Genomic DNA, 19,625 nt, shown 5'->3' on the forward strand with positions numbered 1-19,625 from the left:
TTTTTCCCGCATCTAGCCTTCCCAATCCCTTGAGAATTGTATATGTTTCTATATGGTTGGCATTGACTTGGGTGTCACTGCGGTAGGTTATTGTGAGCATTTCCCCACTCACTTGCCGGATGGTGTCTTTGCAATGTTGTTCCCAGCAGGGGAGGAAAACATCAATGATTTTAACTTTGTGTTCTTGTCCTCATGTTTTTCCCCTTGTGCTCAGGAATATTGTAAACTACAGAAGTGTGGAAGCCACTCACACATGGAGCCAGAAGGTTCGATGTGCTGGACATTGTATGGGATTAGTTCCACTCCAAACGGGTGAATTACGAGTGGTAGCTCATAATTGTGGTTGTTGCGTTGTTGACATAAGCGTAAATAAACTATTTCCGTCATGTCAGCAAAATGTTCTCTAGTAAACATAGAAACAATGAAAATAGGTGCAGGAGTAGGCCATTCAGCCCTTCAAGCCAGCACCGCCATTCAATATGATCATGGCTGATCATCCAAAATCAGTACCCCCGTTCTGGCTTTCCCCGCATATCCCTTGATTCCGTTAGCCCAAAGAGCTATATCGAACTCTCTCTTGAAAACATCCAGTGAATTGGCCTCCACTGCCTTCTGTGGCAGAGAATTCCACAGATTCACAACTTTCTGGCTGAAAATGTTTTTCCTCATCTCAGTCCCTTTATTCTTAAACTGTGACCCCTGGTTCTGGACTCCCCCAACATCGGGAACGTTTTTCCTGCATCTAGCCTGTCCAATCCCTTAAGAATTTTGTATGTTTCTATTAGATCCTATGGTAACATTCAGCAATACCATCAACGGGAAAAACCACCATCAGAGAAAGGAAAAATAAATCAGTTCCACGCATCAAATCAATGGCTACAATTGGGAGAGTGAGTGAGAGAGTGGGAGTGGGAGAGAGGAGTGGGAGAGAGAGAGTGGGAGAGAGAGAGTGGGAGAGAGAGAGTGGGAGAGAGGAGTGGGAGAGAGGAGTGGGAGAGAGAGAGTGGGAGAGAGAGAGTGGGAGAGAGAGAGTGGGGAGAGGTGGGGAGAGGTGTGGGAGAGCGTGGAAGGAATGGGAGGAAGTGGCGCGTGAGGAGTGGGGCGCAGTGGGAGCGCGCGTGGGAGCGAGGAGTGGGGGAGAGTGGGAGCGTGGGAGAGAGAGTGGGAGAGAGGAATGGGAGAGTGGGGAGAGTGGGAGAGAGAGAGAGTGGGAAAGAGAGTGGGGGAGGGAGAGTGGGGAGAGTGGGAGAGAGAGTGGGAGAGAAGAATGGGAGAGAGAGTGGAAGAGAGAGAGTATGAGAGAGAGTGGGAGAGATATTGGGAGATAGAGAGAGAGTGGGAAAGAGAGTGGGGGAGAGAGAATGGAAGATAGAGAGTGGGAGAGTTTGCTAGAGTATGTGAGAGAGTTTGTGAGAGAATGAAAATGAGAGTGATAGTCAAAGTGTGAGGGTGAGAAAGTGTGTGATAGTGAAAGAGGGTGTGAGTGTGAGTTTCTATGTGTGACTGTGTGCATTCCTCTGGTATGTTCATTCGTGTGCGTGAGTTTGGGTTTGCACATTTGTGCGGTGATATTTGTTTACCAGTTTGGATGAGTGTCAGTTTACGTGTGTGTGTGCGTGCGTGTGTGTGCGTGTGTGTGTGCGTGTGCGTGTGTGTGTGCGTGTGCGTGTGCGTGTGCGAGTGCGAGTGCGAGTGCGAGTGCGTGTGCGTGTGAGTGAGTGTGTGTGTGTGTGTGTGTGTGTGTGTGTGTGTGTGTGTGTGTGTGTGTGTGTGTGTGTGTGCGAGTGTGTATCTGTTTGTTGACAGTCCTGATGTTGTTTGTGCAAAGGAGTCATGCAGAAGTTGTGCCAAGGAGTCATGCAGTTCAGAAACAAGCCCTTTGGCCCATTACGTTCATGCCAGGCATCAAGTATCTATCTACACCAATCCCAATTTACAGCTCTTTCCTAGCCTCCAAGTGCTCATCAAGATACATGTAGCCTATCTAGTCCATCGTTTTCCGCTCCAGACAACATCCTGGTGAATCTTCTATATACCTTTTCCATTCCAAATACATTCTTCCTATAGCGAGGCTTCTAGTACCATGCATCTGAGAGCGAGGCATTATACTGTCGACCAAGCAACATTTTACAAAGTTGTACCATGATGTCCTGTTCTTATATTACACGCCTTGGCTACTGAAGGCCAAGTATCCTGAGTTTAGAGATACAGCCCACCGAGCCCACGTCAACCAGTGAACCCTGTAGACTAGCACTATCCTACACACTAGGGACAATTCTCAATTTTACTGAAGCCAATTACTCTATAAACTGTACGTGTGGGTGGAAGCCAGCACCCGGAGAAAACCCATGCAGACACAGGAAGAACGTCCAAACCCCGTACAGACAGCACCCTTAGTCAGGATAGAACCGGGGTCTCTGGTGCTGTAAAGGGGCTGTCCCACTTGGGCGACCTAATTGGCGAGTTTAGAAGAGTTTGAAAAAATGACATGTTGAAGACCTCCTTCGACCTTCTTTGACTATGTTGAAGACCAGCTTCCACTGGCTACGACTAGCCACAACTAACTTCGGGACAATTGGTCACCGAATAGTGGAGAGTGAAGACGATCTCCTTCGACCTCCCTTTGACTATGATAAAGACTATCTATGACTACCTTCGACTACCTACAACTAACATGCCGACCTACTACGACCTACTACAACTAAACCTGCGAGTAAAAAAAGTGTCGATTTTTTCCCATGGCGACCTTTTTTATACTCGCAGGCATTTTCTAACATATTGAAAAAAGCGTCGCAACCTAGCTGAGGCCTCGAGCACGCGGAGACCACTCTCGAGCATGAAGGAGAGTTACGAAGACCTCCTACGACCTCGTGTCGACCATGCTGCGAGTATGAGTCGAGGGCAAACTCGCCAGAACTCGTGGATTAGGTCGCCCAAGTGGAACAGCCCCTTAAGGCAGCAAGTCTTCAACACTCCAACACTTCATCGTGTTATCCACTTGTACTGTCTTCTTCAGGGGTTCTGGGACTTGTGTACAGAGGTACCTCTGTAGATTAGTACTACCTAGGGACCAACCATTGATTGTGTATATCTGCCCTTGATAACCCTCCCAAAGTATTTCAGTTATATAAATTAAATTCTGCCTGCCATTGCTCTGCCCATCTTAGCAACTAACCAATACTCAACTGGAACCAACCGCGGCAAGATGACACAGCGGTAGAGTTGCTGCCTTACAGCGCTTGCAGCTCCGGAGACCCGGGTTTAATCCCGACTACGGGTGCTGTCTGTACGGAGTTTGTACGTTCTCCCCGTGACCGCGTGGGTTTTCTCCGAGATCTTCGGTTTCCTCCCACAACCCAAAGTTTGTAGGTAAATTGGCTTGGAATAAGTGTAAATTGTCCCTCGTGTGTGTAGGGTAGTGTTAGTGTGCGGGGATCGATGGTCGGTGCAGACTCGGTGGGCCGAAGGGCCTGTTTCTGTGTTGCATCACTAAACTAAACTGAACTAGTCCTGAACTACTATCTCCCTCATTGGAAACCCTTGGGCTATCTCTATCTTTGATCGGACTTTATTGGCCTTGCACGAAACGTTATTCATAGAAACATAGAAAATAGGTGCAGGAGTAGGCCATTCGGCCCTTCAATATGATCATGGCTGATCATCCAGCTCAGTATCCTGTACCTGCCTTCTCTCCATACCCCCTGATCCCTTTAGCCACAAGGGCCACATCTAACTCCCTCTTAAATATAGCCAATGAACTGGCCTCAACTACCTTCTGTGGCAGAGAATTCCAGAGATTCACCACTCTCTGTGTGAAAAATGTTTTCCTCATCTCGGTCCTAAAAGATTTCCCCCTTATCCTTAAACTGTGACCCCTTGTTCTGGACTTCCCCAACATCGGGAACAATCTTCCTGCATCTAGCCTGTCCAACCCCTTAAGAATTTTGTAAGTTTCTATAAGATCCCCCCTCAATCTTCTAAATTCTAGCGAGTACAAACCGAGTCTATCCAGTCTTTCTTCATATGAAAGTCGTGACATCCCAGGAATCAGTCTGGTGAACCTTCTCTGTACTCCCTCTATGGCAAGAATGTCCTTCCTTAGATTAGGAGACCAAAACTGTACGCAATACTCCAGGTGTGGTCTCACCAGGACCCTGTGCAACTGCAGTAGAACCTCCCTGCTCCTATACTCAAATCCTTTTGCTATGTTCTTCATATATTTGCTATGTATTCATGTTATTCCCTTTGTCACGTATCTGTACACTGTAAATAGCTCGATTGTAATCATGTAATGTCTCTCTGCTGGCTGGTTAGCACGCAACAAATGTTTTTCACTCTACATGTGACAATATACTAAACTCAACTCAACTCAGTAACAACCTCTATAGTCTTCAACTGCCCTCACTAACAACACTATAACTTTCACTTATCATACCTGTCAGGCTCATATCTCCAATGTTTAAAGTATGTAACAAATAATTCGGGTCCCAGCAATTATAAAAAGAGCCCTCCATCTTCCCTTCTGCCCAATGTTACCGGGCCATTTGTAAATACTATTTGCAAACTTGCACAAAAACCCATGGGGGTCGAACCTTTTGGATCTGTTTCCTATGTGAGACCTTGTCAAAGGCCTGCTGAACTCCATGTAAACTGAATGAGCTTGATTGTTCTATTCAATGTCGTATTAGTGCATGTGTATAGAGCATATACGAACATCTGATGTAGGCCCAAGGAACTTCAGATTCTGGTTTACAAAAAAAAAAGACACAGATTGCTGGAGTAACTCAACGGGTACCTTCTCCATTCCAAATAGATCTCATAACGAGATATCTAGAACTATGCATCAGAGAGTGAGGCATCCAACTGTTGCCTCAGCAACATTTTACAAAGTTGGACCATGATGGCCTGTTCTTATAGTCTATGCCTGGCTATTGAAGGGCAGGTATCCTCTATCATATACCCTCTTCATCACGTTTTCCGCTTGTGCTGTCATCTACAACCCACTGAGCAATACAAGAAGATCCATTTAAAATAATGGTTTAGGCTTAAGACTTTCTGAAGTGTAACCCACCAGAAACATATCTGGTCATCTCCCTAACTGGAATTCTATCTTGAAGCTAAGGGTGATGTTGGGAGGTCTTCCCTTGCTACCTCGGGTGACATGGTGGCGTAGCGGTAGAGTTGCAGCCTTACAACGCTCGCAGCACCAGAGGCCCAAGTTCGATCCCGACTACAGGTACGGAGTTTGTACGTTCTCCCCATGACCTGCATGGGTTATCTTTGGGATCTTCAGTTTTCCCCCACACTCCAAGAACATACAGGTTTGTAGGCAAATTGAAGGCCTTATGACCTTAGATACTTGGCCTTAAATTGGTAAATGTAAAAAATGTCCCTTGTGTATGTAGGATAGTGTTTATATGCGGGGATCGCTGGTCGGCGAGGACTCAGTGGGTCAAAGGGCCTGTTTCTGTGCTGTATCTCTAAACTAAATTAGACTAAATATCATTGAATTTTTATTCTATTAAAAAAAATCTTTAATACACACTTAACAGGGGTGTTTTTGAATAGGGATCAGTTAAGGGCCTGTCCCACGAGCATGCGACTGCATGCGGCGAGCGCGACCTAACGTGGTCGCTTGAGCCGTAGGGCCTCGCGGGGCCGGTCCCACTTTGATCGCCGGAGCCGCATGGAGTTGTGCGGGGCTGGTCCCGACATCGCGCGGGACTCAGAAAAACTGACACTGTCGAAAAATCCCGCGCGGCAACGGTCTGTCAGCCCGCAGCCGCATTGACGCCGTACGCAGCACCTCGACGGGCGTACGCAGCGTCTCGACGCCGTACGCAGCGTCTTGACGGTGTACGGCAAGCGCGTGGCATTGCGCGATGACGTCACCGCCCGGTGTGCCGTTGCGCGATGACGTAACCGCCCGACGCCGTGTGATGCCCAAATTCAGTCGGCCCGCCTCCTGCCAAGCTGATTGGTGAGTATGATGTCGGGACCAGCTCCAGACGGCTCCGCGGTTGGAAGTGGGACCGGTCCCGCGAGGCCGTACGCCTCAAGCCACCACGTTTGGTCGCGCTCGCCGCATGCAATCGCATGCTGGTGGGACAGGCCCTTTAGGGTTAGTGCCCTGTTTTTGGCAGGGCTGTAATGAGTTCAGAGTGGGGAACTGCACAGTGGCACAGTGGTACAGCTGCTGCCCCACAGCGCCAGAGTCCTGGGTTCGATCCTGACCACAGGCGCTGTCTTTGCGGAATTTGTACGTTCTCCCGCTTGCTCCGGTTTCCTCCCACATCCCAAAGGCGTGCAGGTTTGTAGGTTAATTGACCTCTGTGAATTACCGCTAGTGAGTAGGATGCAGAAGTAGATTAACATAGAACTAGTGTGTACGGGTGATCGCTGGCCGGCACGGGCTCGGTGGGCCGAAGGGCCTGTTTCCACGCTGTACCTCTAAACCTAAACTAAACTGGGTGGGAATGGGGAGTGGAGGCGGAAGATGAAGTATGGAAAGATCAGGTGGGGTTGATCGAGCAGTAATTATGGTGTGAATCGTTATCGCAAACACTTGAGAAGCAGAAAATGCACGATTTTCATGGTACTTTACAGCAAGACCAATTTGTAAATAGTTTAACCACATCATTTCAATGGGAGGTGATGGGAGGTATAAAAACTTCAGTATTTTCAGGTTACCACACACATGCATGCAAATCCCACGGCTGATGCCAGGTTCACCAAGTGTCCTACGCTGATTGTTTTGTCATAACCATTCCCGCTGCAATTCAGGAAATGACAAAACCGTTTTGCTCCCATTTTCCTCACGTTTTGTACACAATCCCGCTTACTGCCGATGTCTTTACAAGCATGTCTTAGTTTAGAGATACGGCGCGGAAATAGGCCCTTCGGCCCACCGAGTCCACGCCGACCAGCGATCCCCGCGCACTAACACTACGCCACACACACTCGGGACAATTTCCAATTTTACCAAAGCCGAATAACCTACACACCATTGGAGTGTGGAGTCTTTTGAGTGTGGGAGGAAACCTGGAGCACCCGGAGAAAACTCATGCAGGTCATGGGGAGAACGTACAAACTCCGAACAGATAGTACCCGTAGTTACAATCGAACCCGGGTCTCGGACGCTGTAAGGCAGCAACTCTACCATTGCGCCACCGTGCCAGGACTTGAGGGATTAAGCTAGAATTTGTTTTACTTGTTCACAATGCAGGATGTGGATGACACTGCAAATATTGTGCACCCATCATTGCCTGAGGAAGACAAAAATGCTGGAGAAACTCAGCGTTTTCTGAGGAACTAAGTATTGTCTGAGGAACTAAGGTTGTTAAGAAAGGTGGTTCTAGAATTACAATCTAATGAGCAAAGAAGGATAGTGTATTTTCTCCTTTAAAGGACACTGGCTTCAGATTTACTGTTGGAGGTGTTACCCTGGTCCACCTTTCTACTGGCCCGTGCTCCTCACATCCAGCGGCCCTCTCCCAGTATCGCCATCCAATAAATCTTTGGTGGGCTCCACCGACTGACGTGCCTTGGGTGGGGTGCCCATCCGACCAGCCTTTAGGTAGGCCTCGCCAACAGACCAGGCTTCGGCCATGGCTCCTCGGGAAGGCCTCTGCTTAATGCCACCTCAGGAAGGTGCTGACTATGTGGAGTTTGCACAATCTCTCCATGATGATTTCTCCTCAGCGTCCCAGTTCTTCTGTTACTTCTTCTGTAGGTGGGAGGTAGTAGTACCAGGGGGGTAGTTCACTAAATGCTGTGACGCAGCTGGTAGAGCTGCTGTCCCACGGCGCCAGAGACCTGGGTTCGATCCTGACCTTGGGTGCTGTCCCTGTGACTGTGTGGGCTTCATCCAGGTGCTCCGGTTTCCTCCAAGATGTGCGGGTTGGTAGATTCATTAGTCTCTGTAAAATTCCTTCCAACGTGTAGGGAGAGGATGAGAAAATGGGATAGCAAAACCGTGTGTATCGCTTGGTTTGGCAACTTGAGCGCCCTGGAGAGGAAAAGACTACAAAAAGTAGTAAACACTGCCCAGTCCATCATCGGCTCTGACCTTCCTTCCATCGAGGGGATTTATCGCAGTCGCTGCCTCAACAAGGCTGGCAGTATCGTCAAAGACCCACACCATCCTGGCCACACACTCATCTCCCCGCTACCTTCAGGTAGAAGGTACAGGAGCCTGAAGACTACAACGACCAGGTTCAGGAATAGCTACTTCCCCACAGCCATCAGGCTATTAAACTTGGCTCGGACAAAACTCTGATTATTAATAACCCATTATCTGTTATTTGCACTTTATCAGTTTATTTATTCATGTGTGTATATATTTGTATAATGGTATATGGACATACTGATCTGTTTTGTAGTAAATGCCTACTATGTTCTGTGTGCTGAAGCAAAGCAAGAATTTCATTGTCCTATCCAGGGGCACATGACAATAAACTCACTTGAACTTGAACTTGAACTTGATTGATGGTCAGTAGACACAAAATGCTGGAGTAACTCAGTGGGACAGGCAGCATCTCTGGAGAGAAGGAATGGGTGATGTTTCGGGTCGAGACCCTTCTTCAGACTGATTGATGGTCAGTGTGGACTCGGTGAACCAACCTGTTTCCATGCTGTATCTCTAAACTAAACTAAACTGACAGGACATGTTGCATGCGCAGTGCCTTAATATTGAATGCTTTGTTTCAACTGCTTCAGATATCCAGCTTGCCTTTGTAACATTCTTACCTACCCAGAAAGATGGGCGGCAGGGTGGCGCAGCGGTAGAGTTGCTGCCTTACAGCGCCAGACGCCCATATCGAATCCTGACTACAAGTGCTGTCTGTACGGAGTTGTATTTTTTCCACGTGATCTGCGTGGGTTTTCCGTGAGAGCTCCGGTTTCCTCCCACACTCCAAAGAAGCACCGGTTTGCAGGTTAATTAGCTTCAGTTAAAATTGTAAATTGCCCCTAGTGAGTTTAGGATAGTACTAGTGCACGGGATGATCGCTGGTTGGTGCGGACGGACTAGGTGGGCCGAAGGGACTGTTTCACCGTTGTATCTGTAAACTAAACAAAACTAAATGGAGGGTCAAGATTAACTTCAAAACCATAAACTAATGCTTGTCCTCACATTTTTGTCAAAGGTACAAGGTTCAAGGTTCACATTTATTCGTCACATGCACCAATTAAGGAACAGTGAAATGTGTTACCACGCAGCCACACAATTAAAAAGTACACAATACACTGTGGAATTTAACAAACATCCACCACAGCATTCTTCACTGTGATGGAAGGCTGTGATTTCCTGCCACTCTCCAAAGATGTGCAGGTTTGCAGGTTAATTGGCTTCAGTAAAAATTGTAAATTCTACCTCGCGTGTGTGTGTGTAGGAAAGTGCTAGTGTACGGGGAGATCGCTGGTCGGCGTGGACTCGGTGGGCCGGAGGGCCCGTTTCCGCGCTGTATCTCTCAACTACGCTGAACTAAATGGAGGTTCAAAACGATTAAATTAATGCTTGTCCTCACATTTCTGTCAAGGATGAGCCATTGAACTAAAACACAACATATCTTTTGAGTTGCATGTTAAGAATTCCACGGCAGTAGAAGGTCATGAACATTCCTGGTCGGCATATGATCAACTACTTGTGGGAGCGGGCTGTTTATAAAGCTGATGCTGCATTCATCAACTTTGCAATCATGCAGTCGTGGCATTGCAAAGTTTTTTTTCCCCTTGCATTGAAAGCCTTTGTCGTGAGTCTAACACAAAGTAAAGATTGGCTGTGTATGTGCATTTTGTTCCTGAGGAGCTATCTTGGAAATGTCATTAGCGATTCTTCAACTGCACAAGAGTTCTCCTATTGAGCTTCACTGTCAGTAGACATTCAACACATAATTGATTGCCATTCAATTTGTCAAGGTTAAAATATTATCAGAATTTGTTCTTCGCAGAACTCTGCCTCTCTCTTGTTACTAAGGTCATGTGCAAAAGAGTAAAACATGCCTGGATTTGTCTGGCAGTTCAGACTCATCTTTATACCGTTTCATCAGACATTTTCGAACAGGAAAAGGCAAACCCTTTCCTCTCTGAGTGATTTCAATTACCTTGCCTCAAGAGTTTCCTTGCTTTCCAGAGACACATCTGCTGTCTCTGAACTCGCTGTCAAAATCACATTGTTTCGTTTGGCGGTGTCTCCTATTATCACGTGGCTGCCCGAAGGGAGGGGTGTGTTGGGTGTGGTCGCACCCTCCTTTTTTTCCCCCCTGAGTAAGAAAAAATCCAGACGAAAAAAGCGGGAAACCGGTGAGGGAGTAGCAAAGCAGAGAAGATGTGGGCGGCACGACTCACGTCGCAGCGGCCTCTGCAGTCCGTCCTCTGCATGTCCCGTTTTAATGTAGTTTTTATTTATTTTTTTGATGGGGTATGTGTGTGTGGGGGGGGCGGGAAACTTTTAAAATCTTTCCCCTGCACGGAGAACCCGACCTTTTCCCTGTCGGGTCTCCGTTGTCGTTGGGGCTGCAACGTGGTGCGGCCTCCAGCAGGAACGATCTGGGGCTCCAGTCGCGGAGCTGCGGAGCTACTCACCATCACGGAGCTGGCCGAGTCCGGAGCGGGTGGAGCGGTGGTAGCGCGCTGCTGTGACCCGACCCCCGGAGATTCGGAGGCTTACCGCAGGTCTGGCAGACAGTAATATCAGAGCCCGCTGGAAGACCGCTGCTGGGAGACCGCTTTTCGAGGTTTCCGCAACGGCGACTTCACCCGCCCGAGTAGCGGGGTCGAGGATGACCTGGAGCGGGGCCTTACATCATCGCCCGGCGTGGCTTCAACGGCTGCGGGACTTTGCTAGCGCCCGCCGGGGGCTCCAACAACAAGACCCGGAGCGTGGCCTTGCATCACCCGGCGCGGCGTTAATGGCCGCGGGACAATTGCCATCGCCCGCCGGGGGGCTTTGACTCTGACATCGGGAGGGGAATGGGGAGTGCAGGGGAGAGATAAGTTTTTTTGCCTTCCATCACAGCGAGGAGGGGATGCGCTGTGATGGATGTCTGTGTAAATTGTGTTGTGTCTTGGGTCTTTTTTTCATGTGTGTATGACTGCAGAAACAACATTTCATTTGAGCCTCTATGAGGTTCAAGTGACAAATAAATTGTATTGTGTATTGTGTATTGTGTAAGATGTGTTTTCACACACACACACGCACACACGCGCACACACACACACACACACACACACACGCACACACGCACACACACGCACACACTCACACTCACACGATCAGAGTTCTATAAGTATAGAGATGTTATTATATATTTTTCTATGTTATTGAATCAAAATCAAGAATTATAAATTCACATTTCAAAAATGGTTTCACAATTCAGCAGTACTGATTTTCAGTATTCCATTCTGATATTTGAGAATACACGAGGTTGCATGCAAAATACTGATTTTCTAAATATCCAGTTTCTGTGTAGTGCATTCTATTTATGTGAGAAATACTGATTTCCCCAACAAAATACTGATTTTCACCATCAAAATACGGAAATGCTCAGTGAAACTTGGCAGCTCTGCAATTATTCACGATCACATTGTGTTTGAGAATTCAAAATGTGATTTGTGATCTTGTTTATGAGTCAACATGGAACTAGGATTTGTTGTAATAGTATGACAGTAAAATAGGTTAGTTTGAAAGCGATCATAGTAAAGCAATAATGTAAATGCACCATTTAATTTGCCTTCAATTTTCATGATGGAAATTGAAGTCGAACTAAATGTTGTTTTCACATCACTATTCCATGTTGAAATTGATATGACGTGAAGTTGTTCGGTCAGGAGGACCATTAAAGGTGCACTGTACACACTAACACAGTCGAACAGTAACAGGCAATCAAATCAACACAAAACATTTTCTAAATAAAGGTTTTCTTTACTGCAAAAACTTACAGTATTTTATTTGCAGTTTTTGCAAGCTCCTTTAAAACATTTTACATAACATTTTACAACAGTACAACTTGATTATTAAAACAAGGACAACTTGATTGGGGTCATTGTATACAACAATGATCCCAATCATCCCATTCCAACCACTCATTACTCTTGACTCAACCAGAATTATTTCTGAAATATTGGTCATACATTTGGTGCAAAAATGCTCCAAAATAAAGCTCAGAATGCACCAGAGAGCATCTAAAACCCCAGAGCTTCCAGGGGGCTTAGGCGGGCCCTGGACCCCAGCCACGAGGGACTTCTCGCTCATGGTGTGCGCTGCGCACACATTATTTCACAGAAAAAAAGTTCTAATCCTGTGATGCCACCCCCCTTTTTGAAAAGCTTCGTACGGGCCTGTGTCACAATTTACCTCAGTACCAGCTGCTAGGAGATGGAACTTTACTGAATTCCCCGCTAACCACTACTTTTTAAATCATACCCATCAGCGTTTTAAGTCTTTTGTCAATGCAAAAAATCTGGTTGAATCAGGGCGCAAGAATCTGCAGATACTGGAGTAATTTGAGGACGGAAAGGTGGCGCAGCGGTAGAGTTGCTGCCTTACAGCACCAGAGACCTGTGTTTGATCCTGACTACGGGTGCTTGTTGTACAGAGTTTGTACGTTCTCCCCGTGACCTGCGTGGGATTTCGCCAAGAACTTCGGTTTCCTCCCACACTCGAAAGACGTACAGGTTTGGAAGCTAACGGCTTGCTATAAATGTAAAATTGTCCCTACTGTGTGCAGGGTGGTGTTAATGTGCGGGGATCGCTGGTCAATGCGGACTAGATGGGCCGAAGGGCCTGTTTCAGTGCTGTATCTCTAAACTAAACTAAACTCAGGCGAATAGTGCAGATGGGGCATCTAGGTCACATGGGTAAGTTGGGACAAAGGGCCTGTTTCCTGACTGCACACATGACTGCACCCCCGCCCACCACAGCAACACCATTGTCAAATTTGCGGATGACACTACGGTGGTGGGACTCATCTCCGGGGGGGACGAGTACGCCTACCGGGATGAGGTGGAGCAGCTGACAGTGTGGTGTGGAGAAAATAACCTGCTCCTCAACACCTTAAAGACCAAGGAGATAATAATAGACTTCAGGAAGAATAAAACGGACATGGTACCATTAATTATCAGAGGGGACTGTGTGGATAGGGTGGCGGATTTCCGCTTCCTGGGAATCCATATTGAGGAGGACCTGACGTGGAGCGTGAACACCTCTGCGCTGCTGAAAAAGGTCCAGCAGAGACTGCACTTCCTGAGGGTGCTCAGGAAGAATAACATCACTCAGAGACTGCTGCTGTCCTTTTATCGGTGCTCCATTGAGAGCATCCTAACATACTGTGTATGCGTATGGTACACCAGCTGCACAGCGGATCAGAGGAAAGCGCTCCAGAGGGCCATTGATGATACTATGACTTTATAACTAGAACTATGTATTAAAGTGATGATGTCATATTGAAAAGATCCAGGTCTTGACCAAGCTTTTGAAGATATGTTCAGTAACGAATTGAAGGGCCCGTCCCACTTACGCAATTTTTCGGCAAGTGCCGGCATCCATCGTAGGTCGTTGCAGGTCGCCGAAAATTTTCAACATGTTGAAAATCGAGCGGCGACCAGAACAAAGTACAACTCTTTGGGCGTACAGGCCAGACAGGCTTCTTCCCGCGACATGTCGCCAGGGTGTCGCCTGCGTGGTCGTGAGTGGTCTCCTCAATCGCCCAAAGAGTCGTAGCGTTTATCTGGTCGCCGCTGAATTTTAACATGTTGAACATTTTAGCTGACCTGAAACGACCTATAACGGGTGCCGGCTGTCGCCGAGAAAGTTGTATAAATGGAAACTATTTGCAGAATGTAATGGCTGGAATAGACTGGAAGGTGGGTGAGCAAGAGGGTCGATTAGTTTAGTTTAGACTGGAGATACAGCATGGAAACAGGCCACTAGGCCCACCGAGTCCACACCGACCAACAATCACCCATACACTAGTTCCATCCTACACACACTAGGGACAATTTACAGAAGCCAATTAACCTACAAACCTGCACATCTTTGGACTGCGGGAGGAAACCAGAGCACCTGGAGAAAACCCCCGCGGTCACAGGGAGGACATACAAATTCTGTACAGACAGCAGCTGAGGTCAGGATTGAACCCAGGTCCCTGGCGCTGTAAGGCAGCAACGCTACCGTTGTCAGCCTCAGGGTACTGGGGCATGAAGATGCACTGTTGTAACTGAACAAGAGAGAAACAATAGGCCCGACAAAAGATGGAGCTGGGTGATATCCAAGGCTATACTGTATATAGTACATACTAGAGCAGTATATAACCCATTTCAATATATTTGTCTGTCCCCTGAATCCCTTTCTTGGATAATCCCTGGCATAACTACTATTTTTTTGAAAAAATACTTATCATTTCAGTTTAGTTTTGTGTAGTTTAGAGATACAGCGCGGAAACAGGCCCTTCGGCCCACCGAGTCCACGCCAACCAGTGATCCCCGCACATTAACACGATCCTACACACACAAGGGACATTTTACATCTATACTAAGCCAATTAACCTACAAACATGAACGTCCTTGGAGTGTTGGAGGAAACCGAAGATCTCGGATAATACCATCGCGGTCACCGGGAGAACGTACAAACTCCGTACAGACAGCACCCATAGACAGGATTGAACCTGGGTCTTTGGCACTGAAAAGCAGCAACTCTACCACTGTGCCACCATGCCGCCCTCGTTGATCCAAATCTGCACAGTGCTTATCTATTCCATCGTCATTTTCCTGCCCTTCATCCCCCACCCCTTCAAATGCAATTAATCGCACATCTTTACCTTATCAAGTTCTACTTAAGGAAAGACAGACACAAAATGCAGGATAACTCCGCAGATCAGGCGGCATCTCTGGAGGAAACGAACAGGTGACATTTCGTGTCGAGACTCTACTCCAGTCCGACGAAGGGTCTCGACCCAAAATGTCACCTACTCCTTTTCACCGGAGATAGGCTGCCTGGCCTGTTGAGTTACTCCTGCATTTTGTATCTGTCTTCGGTGTAAACCAGCATCAGCCATTTTGCACAAAGCTACACATTGTGTCTACTTAAGGAAAACACATTAAATCCCAATTTCCACTGGAATTGATCCCATTAGAGAGGTCTTTTTCCTTAGGCATCCCCTGGCAGCCCTTGAAGTAGATATTTGGAGCCTTACATTGACTAAAAGACTGCTTGGTGAAATTAGTCACCGTTGATATTTGGTGACAATTGACCGGTGAAGCAGAGATGTCCTTTGAACTTTTTAGAGGGAAGTTTAACTGGAAAAGCGTTCAGAAAGTTTACAAAAAAATGTCACAATGTCCAAGGAAATTGAAGAAGAAAGCCTTAAATGTCTGACTCTCAACAAGTCATGATTTGCCGGGCTGATTGTGAAATATGATGGTAGCTGTCAAAATGATTGATCAGGAGTGTGGCCGCTTTTTGTGTTTTCCTCGCTGGCTGGGGAGAGAGGAATGAAATCAAGTAAGATTTGGCTTTTAAATTACTGAACATTTCGGGCTCCTGAAAATTAAAAACCTTCCGAAAATCCGAATGGAAATAGCCAATGCTGGAAACACTCAGGTGGTCAAACAGTAACCTGGGGAAATAGAAAGGTGGTCAATAACCTTTCATTTGAAGGCAGACACAAAATGCCGGAGTAACTCAGTGGTTCAGGCAGCATCTCTGGAGAGAAGGAATGGGCGACGTTTCGGGTCGAGACCCTTCTTCAGACTGAGAGTCAGGGGAAAGGAAAATGGGAGATATACAGTACACAGCAATATTTTTTTGCATATCTTTCACTTCTTTGTTCCACTTCTCTCTGTATCGCCATCTATATCTCTCATTGCCCTTTTCCCCTGACTCTCAGTCTGAAGAAAGGGTCTCCACCTGAAACGTCAGCCATTCCTTCCCTCCAGCGATGCTGCCTGAACCGCTGAGTTACTCCGGCATTTTGTGTCTATCTTCAAATGAGTTACTCCAGCTTTTTGTCTCTATCTTTGCCATAGTGTATGTAGGTATTTTAATAATTTAGCATAAGACCCACAGAATATATGCATCTGAAAAACTGTAGTATGTTGTCCTCATGTTCCCCCTGAATATTAGGATTATAGTTTAGTTTAGATTAGTTTAGTTCAGTTTATTGTCACGTGTAAACTAAACTTTTGTCACAAGGTACAGTGAAAAGCTTTTGTTGCGTGCTAACCAGCTAGCAGAAAGGCAGGAACAATAGGGACAAAATATTGGCATAAAATATGAATTGTGGAGCTGATGGTTGGTAATAAATGATACAATACGATTCAAAAAGCTTCCCTGATCCATCTACAATGCATTTGAACTAGGGTCAGTGCCATGCTTGAACTTGAAGGGCAAACAATGGCGCAGGAGAGGTCAAAGCCATGCCCTTAGCAACATGGACGCCGAGAGAGACTGCAATGCAAATGGAGGTACCGCCATTTGAAGGAGTGTGGCTAATGCTTGCGAATTGCCGTATACCTGTCTGGAGGAGATGTAAAGAAAAGGAGATGAGAAAAAAAATTACTTAAGGGAATATGCCAACAAGACCCGGGGGCAAAAGTTAATTAGGGGAGAGAAGAGAGGAACTCTTGAATATATTATCGAATGAGCATCCAGAGCCCTCGAGGGCAGAAAATTCCAAAGATTCCCAACACACTGAATAAAATAAAAATATTTCCTCAACTTTTGTCCTGGATAGTTTAGTTTAGTGATACAACACGGAAACAGGCCCTTTGACCCAACGAGTCAACGCCGACCAGCGATCGCCGCTCACTAACACCATCCTACATACAGTAGGGTCAATATGCAATATTTACCAAGCCAATTAACCAACACACCTGTACATCCTTTGCAGTGTGGGAGGAAACCAGGAGCACCCGGAGAAAACCCAGGCAGGTCACGGGGGAGAACGTACAAACTCCGTACAGACAGCACCCGTAGTCAGGATGGAACCCGGGTCTCTGGCGCTAAAAGGCAGCAACTCTATCCGCTGTGTCACCGTGCCGCCCTCGGGATGTGGAAGAGTAATTAGACACCTCTAGGTCCATTGCTGTTCATTGTTGGGGAAGGGCTCACACAGGCAGTTACAATGGTGAGCTAGGTGGGTGGGGTAGTTGGTGCTGATGAGGTTGCAGTAGAGACATGTTAAAGTGTTGAGAAAGAAGGGCAACACAACCTTGGGTGGATTTGGTTGGTATCCTGTTGATTGGGAATAGATTTAATTTTGGGGGAGTGGGGAGGATAAAGGTTCAGGTGAGTATTTTTTTCCTTAATTATCCCAGTCTTTTAGATTAGTTTCTAGTTCAGAGATGCAGTGCGGAAGCAGGCCCTTCGGCCCACCGAGTCCACGCTGACCAGTGATCCCCACACATTAACACTCCCCAACTCACGCTAGGCCCAACATACATTTATACCAAGACAATTAGCTGACAAACCTGTACGTCTTTGGAGTGTGGGAGGAAACTGGAGCATCTGGAGAAAACCCATGCAGGTCACAGGGAGAACGTACAAACTCTGCACAGACAGCATCCGTAGTCAGGGTCGAACCTTGGTCTCTGGCTCTACAAGGCAGCAACTCCACCACTGCACCACCCTAGCTGGATAGCTGGCTCAATTTCCCGGCATTCTTTTCTAGCTCAGCTCATTCTGTGAAAACAAGATCGCAGATTCTTTTTTCCCTGAATTATCCCAGTCCTGTGTTTTGCTAGAAAGGGAAAAAAAGTCATAAGGTCATAAGTGATTGGAGCAGAATTAGGCCATTCGGCCCATCAAGTCTACTCAGCCGTTCAATCGTGGCTGATCTATCTCTACCCCCTAGCCCCATTATCCTGCCTCTCCCCATAAACCCTGACACCTGCACTAATGAAAAACATGTTGTCCCCTCATGATGTTCCCATCATTGTCCCAATGATGCTCCCTCATCGAATCTGCACCAGCCATCTGCCACCAATGCACACTAATCTTACATTAATCCCACTTTTATTGCACAGTGTATGGTATCAAATGCAAATGTGATGCGGAAATCACATCAGAATTTCAAGGGTGACTTGTGATGTGAGAGTGGTTGATCAAAATGCAGAACAAACAGTGTCACGGCAAATTTAATTTCCAGATTCGCTTTATTAATAATATGAGAGACTGAAATTGTTAGAAATATTCTGCAGGCCAGGCAGCATTTGTGGAATATGCTCTTGCTGCCAATGCTGAGTGTTTCCAGTAGATTCGGTTTTTACTTTGCATTTACTGCAGCAGTAGATTTTTGATCTGCACGTGTTGTACTAATTGCTTTCACAACCTGACACTAACGGTTACGCTTGGCCAGGCTGACCCTGCAAACGCCGCCAGGACAATGGGCCTTCATGGTCAAGGTTGAGAAACTCTGCATTTATACCAACAAGGACTGTCATATGTTGAAAGAATGGAGCGGCTGGGCATGTATACACTGGAATTTAGATGGATGAGAGGGGATCATATTGAAACATATCAGATTATTAAGGGATTGGACTCGCTAGGGACAGGAAACATGTCCCCGATGTTGGTGGAGTCCAGAACCATGGGCCACGGTTTAAGAATAAAGGTTAGGCCATTTAGAACGGAGATTCTAGCTGGCTCAATTTCCGGAACCTCCAGACTCAGAAACAGCTTTATTCTCAGAGCTATAGCGGCTCTGAACCGGCCCTGCTGAGTGCCCCCCATCCCCCCTGGACTGTTTCCCTCGGATGGTCAAGTTCAAGTTCAAGTTCAAGTGAGTTTATTGTCATGTGTCCCTGTATAGGACAATCAAATTCTTGCTTTGCTTAAGCACACAGAAAATAGTAGGCATTTACTACAAAACAGATAAATGTGTCCATATACCATGATATAAATATATACACACATGAATAAATAAACTGGTAAAGTGCAAATAACAGAAAGTGGTTATTAATAATCAGAGTTTTGTCCGAGCCAGGTTTAATAGCCTTATGGCTGTGGGGAAGTAGCTATTCCTGAACCTGGTTGTTGCAGTCTTCAGGCTCCTGTATCTTCTACCTGAAGGTAGCAGGGAGATGAGTGTGTGGCCAGGATGGTGTGGGTCTTTGATGATACTGCCAGCTTTTTTGAGGCAGCGACTGCGATAAATCCCCTCGATGGAAGGAAGGTCAGAGCCGATGATGGACTGGGCAGTGTTTACTACTTTTTGTAGTCTTTTCCTCTCCAGGGCGCTCAAATTGCCGAACCAAGCCACGATGCAACCGGTCAGTATGCTCTCGACTGTGCACCTGTAGAAGTTAGAGAGAGTCTTCCTTGACAATCCGACTCTCCGTAATCTTCTCAGGAAGTAGAGGCGCTGATGAGCTTTTTTGATAATTGCGTTAGTGTTCTCGGACCAGGAAAGATCTTCAGAGATGTGCACGCCCAGGAATTTGAAGTTCTTGACCCTTTCAACCATCGACCCGTTGATATAAATGGGGCTGTGGGTCCCCCTCCTACTCCTTCCAAAGTCCACAATCAGTTCCTTGGTTTTGCTGGTGTTGAGGGCCAGGTTATTGCGCTGGCACCATATGGACAGTTGCTCGATCTCTCTTCTATATTCTGACTCATCCCCATCAGTGAT

Source organism: Amblyraja radiata, chromosome 9 (assembly GCF_010909765.2).
Source record: "Amblyraja radiata isolate CabotCenter1 chromosome 9, sAmbRad1.1.pri, whole genome shotgun sequence".
NCBI lineage: Eukaryota > Metazoa > Chordata > Chondrichthyes > Rajiformes > Rajidae > Amblyraja > Amblyraja radiata.